At 38.2% G+C, this 15,050-nt stretch overlaps 1 long non-coding RNA gene across 1 annotated transcript; it reads right to left on the bottom strand.

Annotated features, from left to right (window-relative positions):
* Positions 1–3,379: 3,379 nt before the first annotated feature.
* Positions 3,380–14,183, bottom strand: LOC114135802 (uncharacterized). The gene is made up of 3 exons (XR_003593662.1): positions 13,982–14,183; positions 9,614–9,845; positions 3,380–4,105 (listed from the first exon to the last, which is right to left on the bottom strand). It is a non-coding gene; the product is annotated as an uncharacterized LOC114135802 (long non-coding RNA).
* Between the last annotated feature and the right edge of the window lie 867 nt (positions 14,184–15,050).

Below are 15,050 nucleotides of genomic sequence, written 5' to 3'. Positions count from 1 at the left end.
TCTGTTGTTTCAAACTGGCTCCTCTGGCAGCAGGCCCAGAGGCAGGGCTGTGTGTCTGTGTGTGTGTGTGTGTGTGTGTGTGTGTGTGTTTGTGTGTGTTTGTGTGTGTGGCTGCCTGGATGCAGTGAAAAGCCACACAGTGACTCCTCTGAAACAGCATTTGTGGGCTGCATGATGAGGAAGACGGGACTTGTAGGATGCATTAAATCAGCCTGATTATAGGCAAGCTGCAGCAAGGCTCTCAGGTCTGACTGAAATGCCGCCGGGAGTGAAACTATTCACATCCTGGGAGAGAGGTCAGTGTCAGAGGAGTTCACAGGCCCTCGTCTCCATTCTTATGCAAAAAGATTTGTGCACATGGTTGAATATTCACAGACTGGCAAGACACAGAGAGCTTTTAGACGATGCTTCCTTTCCCTGAAAAATGTTTCGGCACTAAGATTATATACTGTCATCTTTTAGGCAAAGTTTAATTTGGTGCATGCTTTGTATTTTTCTCATTAGATTCTGCTCAGCAGCTTTCTGAAACATGTAGAAAATGTGGTTGTATTAACTTGGTTATATGAACTTTTCTTCCCATTTATTTGTCCCACTTTGAGTCCAGTGGTCACTTGGGAAAAGGCGGAAATGGCCACTTAATTAGCTGTCCTTGACCCTTTGATCCTGCCTCAGAGAGCTCCTGACCTCTGTATCTCTTTGGCCCATTTATTGTCCTCTGGGGAACTGTCCGCATCCTGACCCTTCTGACCCCCAGCCGGCCGCGGAACTTCACCAACAAGTCCCTGACCAGCTGAAGATGTTCATCAAAGAGTAATGTTTACCTCATCAGGGATATCCCAGCAATTACCTCCACCAAAACGAGGAAAGGATGCTGAAGCAGCTTTAATTAGGAGACATGGATTTCTCTGTTTGTTAGACTGGGAACATGTAAAGTACACATTTGCTGAGGTTGCTGGGTAAAACCAACACCAACTGCTCTCCGTTAATGATGAAATTCACAATAGCGTGACGGGATTTTACAAAATCATCTGAACATTTAAGTCCAGCCTCTACAGAGGCTGATTTCACTAATTGCTTTCCTTTCATCCAGAGAGGGGGAACTAATCACAGAGATCAGCCACTGTTGTGGTGTTTAGATGGATGGAAAACATGCTGACTCCATCTTGGGCCTATGTGATTGAGAACTGCACCGGTGTAAAGTGTGTGATTTAAAATTTAAAAGACGTGGAACAAACAGGGCTTGAACAAGCTATTCTTAATGCAGCTGCAAAAACACACGTTGTTCAGGCAATGTTCAGCCTCCCCATTTGAGCTAATTTGTTAAGTGTTTAGTTTTCATATTACAATGTTTAATGCAATTATAATATGATGGTTTCTTTACAATAAGCATCCCTTATTTACCACGTTCAAAGGAGATATAAAAGAAGGTGCTGTAGTGACCAGAGTTTCTCCTACTGTATGGAGCACAGAGTAGAACATCCCTGCCCCTCCCCCACCTGTAGCTAAGCAATGCCTTTAACCCTGCTGAAAATCAGGTATTTTTTTTTCTTCAGGTATGGACTATTGAGCAGTTTTATATTTTTCTAAAAGCAAAGATTGACTACTCCGACTAAACAGCCAACATCAGCAAAAATGTGTAAGAATCACCAATGTTGCTAATAAATCAAGTGGCTGTTTATTATTTGTTTCCCTTACGATTGTGTTTCAAACACAACATTATTTTTATTATTATGCATCGCTGAAACTGCAATAATAATTGTATTTCTTTATTATTTTAGAAGCAATATGAATATTTTTGCTGCTTTTTAGATGAAAATAAACGTCTGAAAATTATATTTTTTAATCTTTGTGTAATAATGTTATATTTTTACTCACAATTATCACACCACAGTCACGGTTTAAACAATGTTGGTTTAAACCTTTGGAAGAATATTTTTAGCTTGCATTTACTGTGTTATTATTTAACATATTTTTTGTTATACTAAAGTGATTATCTTTATAAAAAATATAGCAGGTATACTACTATTCAAAAATGAATTTTTATTCTTAATCATTAAAAAAACGTATATTCTATACATATATAAACGTATAAATTACATTTATTTCTCAGAACTGAACAGAATGGAAAAAATACACAAATAAACAAAACAAAAAAAACATAAATCTTTTTCAAGATGGTGCAATTTACACATCTTTTTGGACACACAAACCATGACTGCACTTTCTATTGTCCCTTTTGGGCGCTTTGAATGTTTTCACATAATACGAAGGAAATAATCCCCCTGTGACCTTACACGCGTGTCCATCTGTTGTTTGACTCCGGACGCAGGAGTCGGTCACTGACCTCAGGAATAGCCCGTAATCCCAAATTTAATCTAGAAAAACTCCGGGCTCCCGCTGGGCAGTGACACATTTGAGTAAGCAAGCAACTCTCATTGGACTGCTGCCGCAAAACGTGCTCAACGTGCGGACCACTGTTGCTGAAAAATTATTTAATCACCACAAATACCACTACAGTAGCCTATTTAACAGCGGTCGACGTGATTTCCCCTCCCGCTGAGTTTTGAGGCTGTTGAACTTTTTATTTCTTTGCCTCAGCGATTCAGCGCACGTCCCTCGGTCTGCTTCTTCTAATTAAAACTTAATGAGGGGTCACTCCAACGCGTCCCCAGCCCACCGTCACGCACACTACCATGTGAATATAATCTTGGATTATTAAATAGCGTGGAAAAAGTTACTAAGGCTGTAAAACCAGTTTTGGAGCATGTGTATTAAAAACATATACATTTTAGTCAAATGTTCACATTCTAGCAACATGAATTTTTAACTTTGAAACAAATACACCCTAAAGATAATTCTTAATGCTGTTCATAGCTGCTAAGGTTTGTATGTTTATAACAGCAGTGTGAATATAAGATCCAAAGAATTGCAAGACTTGTTCCTGTCAAACTTTGTGAAGCAACATCTGTATAATGCTACAGCCAAACTTGAAAGCTTGAGAGCTTCCCAACCCTGAGGCAGTTGATGCTTATAAAATATGTTTTAGTCACGTTTTATGCTTTCATCACAAGTCAAGTCTTATTTCTAAATCAGTTGTCGTTTTTGAGAAAGAACATCCCCTGTGTTTATGAACCCTGAGGTTGCTGTAAAATGTAATTGTTTATTAATTGTGGGTTGCATAGATATTTTTTTCTGTTCATTTTATTAGCATCATCACAGGACAACACAAAGGCTTTTACAATTCAGAGACCAAAATAACCTAATAATCATAGGATTTTTTTTTTTTGACTGTGGGTTCAGTCATGTTATAACAATAACTAACTTCTGTCAAGTCATTTCTGAAAGAATTAATTTTGTTCAAATAAAACGAATGAAGATATCTGGTTGAGGACATTTTAATAAATGATTGGCTCCACAATATCTGAGTTGATTTTCTAAAATTTATACTCAGAAACAATAACCAAAGTCTAATACATGCATGTAAACATTTAAGCCGGTGCTATAATGTAATGAATTAATTAAATAATTTAGACACACTCATTAACCATTAAAATACACAAAAATACTGTAAAGCAATAGAACATAAGATAATATAACTACTAATCAAATTACTTATTGCATACTTAAAGAACAACATTCCAAAATATATCTAATGGATAAAAATAAGTATATTAGAAATTAGTAAAGCACAAATATGACATTTACAATTTTTGTCTTGACAGCAATACATTTAATTATTCATATTTCACATTTATATTGTACAAATGATCATTAATTCATTATATCAGATAGAAAAGAGAATTCAACAATAACATTTTTTTACAGTAATACACATTATGTTGGGTAAGAAATCTACTCATTTTGATTTGTTTCTGAAAATGTTCAATTATACACTTTATTACAACAGTATAGCATTAACTTTAATTATCTATATTGCAAATTCAACTCAGTAAAGTTCATATAAGTACAATCCATTCACAGAGTCAGATTCAGATTCAATGCTCAGAGTCCTGTAGGTATAGTGAAATTTTTATTTTTTCATTTTTTCATGCTGAGTTTGGTCCCCAAAGCCAGGTGCAGAGATCTTCAGAGTTCTGGTCCTATCCTGAACAAGAAAGGTGGAGGGAATCATTAGCATGCAAATCCAACTTAGTTTGTCAATTTCTTGCACTACCCATGAAATAAATTATGCCTCCCATTATTACAAGAATGAAAAAAAAAAAAAGATAGAATAGGAAAGATGTTTCTTAACATCACAATATAGAAGATAATACAAAATAAAAATTAAACTGGGGCAGGTTAAGTAGAGTTGCTAGAGCATTCATTGAAAGAGTTACGTCAAGAATTTACAGTTAAACACAAAAAGCCCATAAAAAGCAAACAATAAACCATAGAAGTCAGAGAAACGCCGCTTTGTGGGGAACAATATACAGTCATTAAAACTGAAGCTCTTTGGTTTTACAAAATTGTAATGAGTCTGTTTTGACAACAGTACATTTACATGTTGTGCATGATTTTTTTTATTTTGCACATCAAGAAGTGGAGGAAGTGTTTCAGGAAAAAAACCTTCCTTTTCATGCACTGTAAAATGAAAGCCTCCTTAGCTCTGCATGTTGTTCTTCTCCTCCATTTTCAGACAGTAACGCTTAATGCTTTTATCCCCGCAGGGAACCAGCACAAACTCTTTCTCTGCCAATTTTCACCCACTCCCCAATTCAGATGAGCCCTTTCTCCCACCGTGCCCACAATGAAGGATTTGTCCTCGTTCTCTTTGTCCACCTCTGATATCTTTTTTTCTTTTTTTTTAGTAGTGGGGGGGGGATAGCTGCTCCCTCTCTGCAGACGGCATGCAGCGTATGCAAATACAGCTTCTTTTATTCGCTGGACCCCTCCTTCGTATGAATGCAACCTTAAATGAGGCCACACTCGGACACGTTTGCAGAGGGGCTGTGGAACGTGCACGCATTACGATCTGTGGATTTGCATGCCCACTCTGACACGCAATGAGTCAAACACAAAATGCTGAGCAGCTACTGTGTGCAGGAACAGAAATGGGAGATCCACTGATGTAATACCTCATTTTAGATCGATTTAGAAGAAATACAATGGGTATTTTTCTCAAATGGTGACAAATGGTGTGATGATGTTAAGTACACCTTTAAATTGCATGCATGGTATCGTTTGGCAGAAGAAATAAACAAGAAAATAATGTCATTTATGAAGATTTTGTTTGATAAAGTCCAACAAATGTTTTATCACAGTAACTCAATCCCCAAGAAGGTGTAAATTTGTGTAGGATGAGGTGCCGAATGATCCAGCAGAATGTGCCGAACAAGGGCTGCAGACTTTCAACTAGTTGAATTATCGCAGTCTCTGATGAACATAAAGTGTTTTCTCTCTCCCTCTCTTGCAGCTAACATTCCCAAGCTGGCCCGTGCCATCTGTGAGTAGGTGTGAATGGGTTTGAGTTTGTGTGTGTTTTGCAGAGGAGGTGGGGGTGGTGGGTTAGTTGACGTCTGCTGGACAGCTCTGACAATTTGGCCTTTTCAATCTTACATTGCTGAACTGAGCGGCCTCTATCCCATAGCAACCCTAAAAGAGGTCAAAGGCTATGTACTCCTCACACACCACCTCCTCCTTCCCGTCTTGGTTGTATTCTTTAACTCCAGGGTGGCCACAGACGTTCCCAACTCTCCCCAGACGGAACGACACCACCAATGAACTTGAACTTGACTTGATTCTTAGCAGAGCTTTTAAGTTACAAATTTGTAAAGTATGGTATATTTTAAAGCCGAGTCTCAAACTTCATTGCTACAAAAACAAGATAACATGAGGAAAGAAAAATGAGGTCACATCAAGGATTTCCTAACCATCTTTTTACCCCACAGCCTCATAGCACGCGCTATGATTACGAAGGGCTGCCGCATTAAAGGCTCAGTCACCCAATTCTTCTCTCCTTTCATTGGAGCACAGAGGACCCCCTGAAAAGCCTGGGATGTGGGAGCATCTTTCCATCTTCCTCTAATATACTTAATGTTCAGCTTCGTCCTAGATTAGTCTTAGCCGAAGCTGCAGTAAAGACACCCAGTGAGCCCCGATTGACCCACATTGGAGCCTCATCCAAGATATATATACATATATATATATATATATATATATATATATATATATATATATATATATATATATATATATATATATATATATATACCTCAGTGGGGTTAAAACATTAGTAGTGTCCACACATAGTGAGAAGGTAACCCAGGAACTGTGTGGTATTAACATTTTATCGCTACTATGGCTACACAGCTGCACCCACACAGAATGGATAGTGAGCGGCTGTTGTCACTTCATCATGTCATACATTATAATTTCCACAGCTCTGAAAATCCAGTGAAGAAGAGGTAATACATAGTTAATAATGGATAACACCGGTAGGGAAGAAGAAAGGCCAGGTAATCATGTGTCCCATTGTGCCACTTTCTTTAGGGGGATATGCAATTTTAAGTCAAATTTAAAGATATGTACACGCAGAGATGGATTCAGAGGTGTTAAAGCCCTAAATCCTTCTGACTCTGCCAGACCTGCTGACCTCGCTCCCCCCGTCGCTCTGATTTCAGACTTTCTTGGTTTAAAGACTCTTTGTTGCAGAGCAGATTAAAAACAGAGCAGCGTTAGCCAGAGTAAAAAGAGGATATCACAGAGGAGTTTATGCTGTTGGTGTCATTTGGTTTTACTCCAATAAATAAAAATATCTGTCACTCATTTTTTTTCAACTCAGAAACAGGGACTAAACTCTTCTTTAGTAAAAATGAAAACAAACAGTGTTGCAAACCTCCCAACAAACACACACATACTTCTACTCCTATCAGCTGCTGAATGTAATAGCATGGCTCTCCAACATGGCTGCCATCTCTTTTCTGTTTAGTCCTCCCTTCTTCCTACCTTTCCCTGGGGGATTAGTATTCAGTCTTGTTTTAAATTCAACCTTCTGTATCTCTGCATTTCCAGACATAGCAGGAAAGAGAAAGCTGTGCTATTAACTACCTCCTCTCTTGTCTCCTGAAATGGCCTGAAACAGTAATACTGTACATCATAGCTGAGCTACTCTAATACAGCTATAAAGATAGTTTAGTCCCTAGAGGAAATCACATGTTGACATGTGGGCTACAAAAGCTTTACCCATATTGTAGAGCCACACAAATAGAGTTAGGTATCATTAATGACTATTATCTGCTGGTTACATCACTCAGCTCCTCTGGTCACAGCCCCGACTTCAGCTGAGTCAGTCAGTGATACAGGGTACCACCAAATGTTTTGTGTGATTTTTGCACTGTAGAAAGGAGTTTTTGGGGTATTAAATATAAGACTTTATAAGATTTTTTCTTTTCCTTGGAGTACATTTAAAAAGTTTGTTACTATTTGACATTTTATCCCTTCATCCCAAACAAACTATTTTATTTGGACCTTTTTTTAAGAAAGAGTACAAAAGAGAAACCTGGAGGACAATATATGAAAGTCCTCAAAATCTTAAAATTTTATTATATTTTAACAAAAGTTGCTACGTTTATTTTTAAACAATCCTATCTAAAGATTCTGGTAATAATTTACTTTAAAATATTGGTTCATCCAACTGTTATAATCACTCATCTAATGCTGGGTCAGTAAATTAGTTGAATGAATTTTGAGAAAAAATATTTAAATGATTGCAAAAAAAAATGCTGAGTGTATACTTTTAGAATATCAATTTAAATCTAGTTAAAGTGTTTTTTTTCCTATGGTAAACCTACATAATTTATTTTCTGAAATATTTGTTAAATGCAAAAATAAAATGTTGCCAAATTGTTACATTAATTTTATGGGTTAAACTTTTGTTAGTTTTAACATTGGATTTTATCTTTTTATAACCTGACACAAGAACACATATTATGTTAATATAACATAAAGAAATGTAAGTGCGGGAAACAGCAAAGATTACAATCAAATTCTTATAGGAAATTGTACAAATATTGTACCTCGTGCTACTGTTGCAACCCAAAGACGCTTCATCAAGAGACTGGACGTCATATGCATATTATCTCTGAATGCATGTCTAATTCCTGGGAAATTCCTCTCATTTAGCTGAAAATGTTGTATCTCCATGTTTTTCAGACATGCAGAGTAGACTGAATAGACTAATGAACAGTCAGGTGGCACTTCAGGGCCTGGACTAACCCCCCTTTCTTTTCCTCTTCCCCTTCCCCATCACCATCACCATCACACACATATCAAACACACATACACTTGCCCACACATTAAAACTCAGCGCCTCGTCCGACCCTGGTGATCCGCACGACGGTCTAATGTCTCAGGCATCTGCTCATGTCTAGTCTGGAGGGCCTTTCCCACCCTGCCCCCCAGCCCGGGCCCGCCGCACCACCAGTTCCCACAATGGTGAGAAAGCAGGCTTTTCGAAGGGAATGGGTGGCGATGGGGGGTGTTGTCGGGCGAGCAGCTATTGAGGGAGGGAGAGAGTGAGAGAGAGTACGAGGCTGAATGATAATGTGAAAATGCATGGCGCTGTTCATTAACACACAAGCTTTGCAGCTGCACATGTTGGCCAAGGACACACACGCTCATGTGTCTCACTTTTCCGCCTTGGGTTGCTGCCAGAGCCACTGCAGGCCAGCTAAGCGGCATGATAACGAGAGATTTGCACGTGTATATGGGCATGAGGCTAGAGCCGTGATACTTGTAAAATTCTGAACCCTTGATATCTGTAATGATTTGAAAGAACAGTCTGCTTTCTGTATCCTGAAAAAGGTTTCTCATCGTATTCTTCTAATCGTACTCATATCGCTTACTTACAATTACAAGGCAAGGAGCTGAAAAATAAATCTAAGGGCAAAGAATTATTGTGCAAGATCCACTGGGAAATATTTGGAGTATCTTTGTGCAGGTGCAAATATTTTTGATTCACTCTGCAACCATTGCAACAGAAGTGCATTTTTACTGAATACTAGCACGCAGCTTCATGCTCAAAAATAAATGATTTGACGCAAGAAAATGTGTAGCAAACAAATATCTAAGAAAACGAGTGAGCATGATTGACCACAGATGGGTTTTTTTTTTTATCTTAAATGATTCCAGTATGTCCTATTTGTTTTATTAGCGTCAGAAATTTTCCAGCACAATAACATACATAAATACACTTTTTGAAACGTTGCAATTTTTTTAGGAAAACCCCAGTGTTGCATGCATTAATCTGCAATATTTATCAGGTGGAAACATGCTGTGCTGAGAACTGCCTGGTGTGCCTGGGGAATAAAGAAGCACCATGACAAGAGAGGATGGCAGGTTTCCTTCAACCTGTGCCAGCTCATTAATTTTGTTGCTACCCAGCACCCCCCGCAACCAACACCAACCACCACCACCAATCCTCACCCCCCTTCCTCACATCACCCCTTAACTGCTAATTAACGGAAGCAGACCGCAGCAGACGAGAGAGAGGCCATGTGTGACTGTGGAGGAAATGGGGGAAACTCTTCTTCTCTCCTTTCCCCCCGTAAGTCGCCTCCTCCTCAACCCCACTGACCATCACTGGTACCCAACAGTAAACCATGATGCAGCTCACCTCAAGTGCCAGCCCAGCCATTTTAGATGTCTCGATGAATGATCTCCCAAGATGGCTCCTCTGAGCATGCCCATGCTCCAGGTCTTTGTCTATCTCCTGGCAAAGCCAAGTGTCTCCACTGGCGATACAGATGGCACCAGGGGCTTCTGGGTAAAAACAGGCGAGGGTGTCGGAGGAGGTGGCAAATTCGGACCAGCCATTTTCCCCTTCTTGTTTTTGTTTGATGATGACTCTGTTAAGGAATTTTGATGTTCACAGACAAGGGAACATGAGAGTGTTATTCATTCAAGGGAATTATTGTAATTGTGGACAGCATTTAAATGAAGGGCCATTATTAAAAACATTGATATTTTCCCAAGCAGTGCATAGTATAGAACACTTTTAAAGCTCTGCGCAACTACAAAGACCAGTTTGTTTTCAGGACATGAGTGTGTATTCTACTGCAATAAAAGCCCCAGAAAAAAAAAATCTCCCACATTATACGGGTACAAAGGTAAAAATCAAGGACGACCTGATTCCATGCATAAGCCTCAAGTGTTTTCTATTCCCCTTCTTAAAGAGGTACACCAGGTTCACACACTACCTATAACAGAGGAAAGCTCCGGAAAGGACTCAGGCCACAGCCTTTTCACATATCCAATACCTGACTAAGAAACTAAGCAATTAGTCCGGGTTGACAGTAACAGCTAGTTAACAGAATGAATGAAAACTCATCTCACTTTGGAGCTCTTTAGGCTCTAGTGGCATTCTTCGAACTGAGTGCATGCAACACGCATAGAGCTGAAGTACCAAGTTTAGAAGTTCAGCTCCTGCCTGCAGGACGGCCTTGGCCTTCTCATTGAGCCAACGCACAATGTGCTCCAAAGAACTCGAGATTTTAAACACAGACGCCAAGTGTTTTTTTTTAACCCTGTGCTTCACTCGTCAGCTGCTTTATTAGAGGTTCTGGAAGGTTTGGACAAAGCATTAGCTTTTCTTTTCTTTTATCTAAACAAAGTTATAATTGAGGCTGTGTTTTCTTTGCTATGTGAATAGTATTGAAAAGGACAAATCAATATGAGCCCCGACAAGGCTGGTGGGGCAATGTGTCCTGAGTAGACATGGGTGAACAGAATTGATAAATACCAAAGGTTTAAAAACATGCTTTAACACTACTAACATTTTTTTTGTCCTATTGTTTCAGTTTACAGTTTTTTTCATAAAATACCAGGGAAAGTTCTGTCATGACCAGAGTTTTTTTTTTTTTTTTACTGTATAGCCTTTGATAATACAGTGATGCCCCTCCCTCATCTGTTGTTTGACACTGCTGGTCAGCTGGCTTACAGAAGGGTCCTATATCTGGCTTACAAGAAAAAATTATTTTACAGTTTCCAAATTCTGGAAATATGGACAAGTGTGGTGTGAAAATCACAGAAGAGCAACCTATCTTTCCTACAAAAGCTAACAATATCTGCAGAGCAGCTGATTGCAGACTAGCTATCTGAGCAGATAGCAATTAGAAGCAACTAATTTATATTCAAATGTAAAATTATAAATAACTCCTAGACACTAGCTTGAAAGGAAGAGTAGAAAAACTGGATGTGTTTGGAAAGAGTCAAAAATAAAAATAATAATAATATTTTATTGATAATGTCATTAATAATCTCATACTGGCCAAAGGCAGATTCGGGGTGATTTAATTAAATAACTAAACAGAGATCTCTTCTCTTGTTAGAGGGACACCGTTTCTTCACCTCTACCCTTTCAGCACCAATCAATTGGTCTAGTTTTCACTTGATTGGCCATCACCAGGTCTGACTGGTGATCACAAGGTTACATATCAAAGGATAGTTTTTTTTCCCCTAATAATTTTGAGAAGGGGATCTTTGATCTTAATGCATCAAGATCAAAAATGTAAAAAATGTTCAGTCCCCTGGTGCATAAATAAACAGTAGGTTCACTTATACAGCTTGTTTGGAGCTTAGTAAGAAGCAGACAAAGAGTAATCCTCAACAGGATAGTATTAGTGGTATAGTGTCATAGTCTGTGTAAGTCATGTTTAGTTGTGTTGTTTTAAAAAAGGTTTGCACAAAATGTTTGTCTGATTGAAGTAGTTGGGGGGGACAAATTAGGAACTGTGGGAAAAATCTAAACTTTCTAAGAATGGGGATTCTTACTTTCAATTAAAAAAAAATCTAAAAATGAAAATAAAAAAGGGTTCCACTGTGCTCGTAAAAGTGAGCAAATCACACCACAAAGTAGGTGAAAAAAGTAATTTTTTATGCCTTTATTTTACAAGTTAATAGAAGTAAAATCAGCACTGATTGACACATTGTGACCAAGCGTGGTCATCATCATGGTCAGTGTCTGTTTTCCTGCTAACGTTTCAAGCTGATTCAACAAACAACCCCAAACTAATTAGTAAACTCACTAGTGTTGTTCACATGTCATCACATTGTGAGATGAATTAAAAGGAACAAAAGGACAATATAAAAAAGAGAATGAATAAATAAAATGTTAATTAGCAGATCATATCAGAAATAAACTGGCTTGAAACAATACAATCTTAATTTGTGTGTTTACTAGTAATCACCTTCTATAATTAATTTTACCTGAAACTGAAATTCTTTTGAAATGTTAACATGGCGTTTTGGGTTCCCCAGGAATAGATAACAGGTTACAACAAAATAGGGTCAAATTGTCAGCTTTGAGGCCTCAGTCAATTCAAAATAACTCTAGGAAATTCATAGAAATACAAGACATTTGAGTGAAATGCATACACAAGAGAAAGATTACCTTATATAATAATATATATATAGCGTTACACTCTATGATTTGATGTGCATTTTTGCTATGGAAGACAATTACTTGTCTTTTGTAATACAGAAATAACACGCAATAGAAGCATGTTGAAATTATTTTTTTTAAAAGCTATTTGTTACGTTTAATTTTATCATCCATCACCAACAATCCTTACAGCAACAAATGTTTCTTACCATGATAATCTTCCTGTGGAGCAACATCACCCCACACACACACACACACACACACACACGCCTTCCTCAGGGGCGAACACACAGCTGATGGAAGTCATTTCTACTTTCGGTTATCTAGCTTTATGACAGGTATTTAAAACTCATACAGCTAGATAACCAAAGACAGAAACAGACCCCCCTCTGCACTTTAGGTATGCTGAGCAATCTTCTGGCATAACGATGAGGATGAGGCGTCTTCACAGGGCCTGGAATATTTATACAACCCCAGTTAATTTGACCCTCAATTGATGAAAGATTTGTATCATCACCGTAAACAACAACAAAAAATATTCTGCCTTAAGTATTTGAGGCGATTATCCCGTTTTCTCGCGATAGGTCAGAACGTGCCCCAGCGGAGGCCCACTGACGTTTTTCAGACTAATCGCGAAGTGTAAAGAAGACGTATTTAATGTCTGGAACATATTAGAAATACAAAACAGCATATTATCTTCATTTACATAATTATTAATAATAATTAAAAAAAACCCAGGTAAACATTCCAGGAGGGTTGTGACGTGTAACACTTCTCTTTCGTCATTGTTTTCTTTTTATTTTTAAATGTTTTCACCAAGTAACTTAGTGCATTGTATCACCCTACCACTTTAAGTTGATGTCTTAATTTAATTCTACTGTCTGTAATGCTTTGTTCTTATTTATTAGGTTACTATTTTGGACCAACATCATGGTGCTTCAGATTTAACTTAAGTTTGCATTAAAGGGGTATTTTACCTCACTGTATAACGTGATCTGAAAAGCATTAACACGAACCTGACATCATCACAGGCGAAAGGATGTTCGAATAAACAAAACTGCATTTTTTTTCCTCCTAATAATAACAATAAAAATATTTCCAATCTAAATTGAGCTGGGCTTTAAGAGGCTCTAATTATCTGTTGGCTCTTTAGTTCTCCCGAGGGCCAAGATTCCCTACTTTTAATGAGAGTTGTGATTGGCCTACTTCTGAAACTAGATTATTTCACATCACAAGGACTAATCCGCACATATGTTATAAAAAAATAAAAAATTTAAAAAAACCAAAATTGTTCCTGAACATAACAGAAGGCCTGGGGTCCTAGAAGCCTTTAACATTCTGGGGATTTGTCCAGCAAGGGTTTTAGGGTTGTTTAAAGACCATTTAGCGCTGTGTGCGCTCTTATTGTAAATGAGGCACAAGGGTGTTTCCACCCTTTAAATACGATATCTGCTCTTGTGAAAAAAATAAAATAAAATAAAAAATCATTTGTAATAAGCATCCATCATCATCGTTGAAAAATGTTATACCTGGAAAGATTAAATACATTTATAATGCACTGATACGCGAGCAGATTTGTCGATTTCCAGAGGCGTTTCTGACCTGTGTGTCGCAAGCAGAGCAAAACTCTAGAGCCAAAATGTCTTCAATTTGAGGTCGTGCTGAATCTTCCAGGTGGATTTTCCCTGCGTTTACATCTGGTTTCCATGCAGACAGAGTCAATAGATCCTTCTCCATCCTCAGTCCTCCAGCTTCTGTCTCTCCTCCAGCCTGCGCTCTTCCTCCACTGTCTGACAACCAGCTCCCGCACTGACATCATGCCAGGACCAGGGCCGCGAATTGACCAATCACAGACTAAGAACTCTGCAAAGATCTTCAAATTGCAGATTGATGTCCCACTCCGAGCTGTTTTCACGTGATTTTCTTTTGTGCTACTAATTAAACACGAATTGTGTAAGTGAATCCAAGTTGCGTTTTAATTTTTGCTGAACAATTTAGGCTTTTGAACTTTTTCTGTTTTTGTCACGATAAAACCACTGACTTCAATATTTTTTTTAGATACTTAATGTAACAGACCTCTTGCAAATTAATGCATAAGCTTTATATGCTTGTGAGGTGCTTTACTAATTGATCATCTACCTTGAATTTAACTCCACGTCTTCCCCTTAACTCTGACCATCTCCCTGAGAAAAAGTACATGTCTACCAAGCATGATGCTGCTACCACAATGTTTTACAATGGGAATGGTCTGGACAGGGAGATGTGCTGTGACGGTTTTCTGGAATAAGCAACGTTTTGCTTTTAAGTTTTATTTAGGTCTCATTGGAGCAGAGCACCATCTGCCACATGTTTGCTGTGCACTTTATATGGCTTGTGACAATCTGGAAATTTGACTTCTTACAGCTTTCCTTTGGGCAGTTTTGTATGACACAAAATATCTTGTGATACAGCTTTGTAGCCTAACCTTCACTTTAAACTTTTCCATCGGCTTATCCCGACCCCGCTGTGTTCCTTTTGGTGCTACTTGTTCACAATGTTCTCTAACAAATGCTGAGCCCTTCATAAAACAGCTGTGAGAATAATGTATACAGAAGTGGATCCTATTTATTAGTTAGGCAGCTTGAAGCCAAACAGTTGTGTTTGTGTAGAAACATCAGTTAGGGGCGCTAAA

Source organism: Xiphophorus couchianus, chromosome 2, assembly GCF_001444195.1.
Source record: "Xiphophorus couchianus chromosome 2, X_couchianus-1.0, whole genome shotgun sequence".
Classification (NCBI taxonomy): Eukaryota; Metazoa; Chordata; class Actinopteri; order Cyprinodontiformes; family Poeciliidae; genus Xiphophorus; species Xiphophorus couchianus.
This window is presented reverse-complemented; position numbering and strand designations above follow the sequence as displayed.